Below are 3,283 nucleotides of genomic sequence, written 5' to 3'. Positions count from 1 at the left end.
ATATATATATATATATAATTTAGAACTCAATAATTTAAAAACGATTAGTTATTGGAAAAGGGGTGAACAGTTTTAGAGCGTTATCATATATGTCATAGTCTAGTGTTGTGCATCGTCCATGTATATACTCTTTTCATGTTTGGGGATTGTGAATCTTTAAAAGTAATAAACAAACAAACCAAAAAGCTATATTCCCTAAATATTTCCTTTAGTTTTTCCTACTTATTTACGTAGATGATTGGAAATGTGATATGAAATCGCGATATAAAATTATGAGATGAAATTAACATTTGAACATGTGATAAGAAATCATGAGATGAAATCAGAATTTCATATCGCATGGTCAAACTTTAGGTTAAGCTTTTTTTTTATAATAAAGTCATTTACCATTAAAAGTATTTTCCAAGTTAATTAGCTAAGCCACTATTTTCTAAGAAAAATATGTTTCAAAAAACATTTTTGACAAAAAAAAAAATTCTTCAAAATAGACAAGATTTTTAAAGCTGATCAAATGGGCTAATAAGTCATCTCGTAATCTTAAGAAATTAATTAGCTTTCATTGAATATAGTGAATACCATCTAGATGAGGTTGAATAAATATAATTTTAAACATCTTTTAATTAAAGCTCTCAAATTTGATCGTAGAATAATTTTCTAGTAGCATTTTTTCTCCACTAATAGATAGATCTTTTATATTATGTGAATTAAAATTAATCAGAGTAATAAATATTTTCTTTATCTTAATTTATGTAGAATAATTTGAATTTTGAGAATTAAATTTCATTTTATTAATCTTGAATTAGAACATAAAATTTATATATTTGAAAATTACATAAAAAGAATTAAAAATACAATAATTAAAAATTTAAAAATATTTTAAAAACACACACACACACACACACACACACACATATATATATATATATATATATATATATAATTATTATAAAAACATATATTTGACTCTAAAAAATTAAAAATTATCACATAAATTAAAACGAAAAAGTTCTGAATACCAGAAAAAGACATGTAGTAAATTATGATAGTTGAGGAAACAGTACGATTATTTGAACGGTTGTAGATAGCTTTAGGAGCACGCAGTGCAATTATTATATTTATTTTATTTTATTTATTTTAGTTTGCATGAAGATTTGGATCTCTTATGCGTCACACTTTTGGCCCTTTCTCTTCTTCTTTTTATATCTCCATTCTTCTATTCTTTAGATTTTTTTTTCCTTTCATAACCATGTCATTAAAACTTGTAGGATTTAGGTAGTTTAGAATCGAACCGAAATTAATAATTTGGATTGAAAAGAAATATTGATTAATTGATAATGGGTTATTGATTTAGTGGTTTTGGTATCGATTTTAATTTTTTTAATTATTGGATTATCGATGCTTAACGGTTTGAGGTTAATTTTAATTAATGGGTTGACTGTTTACCCTATAATCCAATAGTAAATTAAATAGTTATATTTATTTTATACCATTTGATATATAAAGTCCTTGACTTATAGTTTCGTTTCATACCTTTATTTCAGGTTGTCTCAGACTTTCGGTTATTCTACAATGTGATAGTGTTTTCTTTTGAGCAAAGATACAATTGCTCAACTCATGTGTATGGTTCATTTGATTTGTCATTTTGTCTCTAAATGATTTTCAATGATTTTTTTTTATGTCAAATCTTAACGGTTAAACCGATTAAGATCAAATCAATAAACTAATATCTTAATGGTTCTATATCAATTTAACATGTCTACAAACCAATAAATCGAACAAATAAACTTCAAAACCGAATCAAACTGATCGATACATCAACCCTAGTAGAATTATACCTCAATAAAAATGGTTTCTCATTACTTAGACAAATTCTAGCATTCATGTACTGAATATATACCGATAAGTTGAATAGATAAACTTCAAAATCGAATCGAACTGATCGATACATCAACCCTAGTAGAATTGTACCTTAATAAAAATGGTTTCTCATTAGTTAAGACAAATTTTAGCATTTAGGTACTAAATACAATATTATTTAGGAAGTGTTTGAAAATTACTACATGTAATTATTGAGATGTGTAATCATTAATAATGATGTTTGACCTATATTATATATATACATTACTCTTATTGCAATCTAAAATAAAAACAATTACAAGAATATAATTAAAAAAGTCTTAGGTCTTTTGAAGAATATTACTTTATATAATCCATCGTTGGACTAAGGAGTTTATATCATCTAAAAGCTACCATTTATTCGGTGGAAATTGAATTGGAAGTTGGTTTGCAAGTGAGAAGGTGGCTATAAGGGGAGGATCTAGTAGAAGTTCGAGTATGAGTTCAGTCGAATTCGATAATTTTTATTTAAATTGTATATTTTTGTTTAAGAATTATTAAATAAATACAAATATTATATTTAGAATTTAGATATATCACTTCAAATCGTCATTCTAAATAAATTTAGAATAATTTTTATTAAATTGTATATTTTTGTTTAAAAATTATTAAATATATATAAATATTATATTTAGAATTTAGATATATCACTTAAAATCGCGATTCTAAAATTTAGAATTCATATAGTAAGATATATATACATATATAAATTTAAAGTAAGAGTTAACAGCAAAAAAGTTACATGGATTTTTTCCAGATTAACAAGTAAATAAATTTTAATATATGAAAAACATACGTAAATAAGAACAAGTTCTAATTTTTCCATAACATGCATACATATATATTTTTTTAAATATTAAATAATTAAATAGCTAAATAATATCATAAAAAATAATTGATATTTTTTTTAACTCACATAGTTATATAATATCAAAATCATGATTTGTGACAGCTGCCAAATAAAAATAGAGAGATATGCATTAAAACAAATTCTACAAAAAGACTTATCACCACACAAATGTAAGACCACAAATTATAAAAATTTCAAAAATAAATATAGTTTGGTTGCTATTAACCAAGTGTAACTATACTTTAGCTATTTACCATTTATAGCAATTATTTAGGGTGTCAGACGACTGTATTTATGCACTTTTGGGTTCATGTATCAATGAATATAATCTTTGTTAAGAGGCTTAAAATGTGCTACATAATTTTTTAAATACACTTGATACACTAGTAATCTGTATATACTATATTCATCTGTAAATAATAACAGTATAACACGTATTCAGTCACTCTAATTTATATGACTTGTACATTCATTTGCTCTATTCATTTATAACTACTATTCAATTATTACCAACCTATATATATATATATATATATA

Source organism: Solanum tuberosum, unplaced genomic scaffold (assembly GCF_000226075.1).
Source record: "Solanum tuberosum cultivar DM 1-3 516 R44 unplaced genomic scaffold, SolTub_3.0 scf00570, whole genome shotgun sequence".
Taxonomy (NCBI): domain Eukaryota; kingdom Viridiplantae; phylum Streptophyta; class Magnoliopsida; order Solanales; family Solanaceae; genus Solanum; species Solanum tuberosum.
This window is presented reverse-complemented; position numbering follows the sequence as displayed.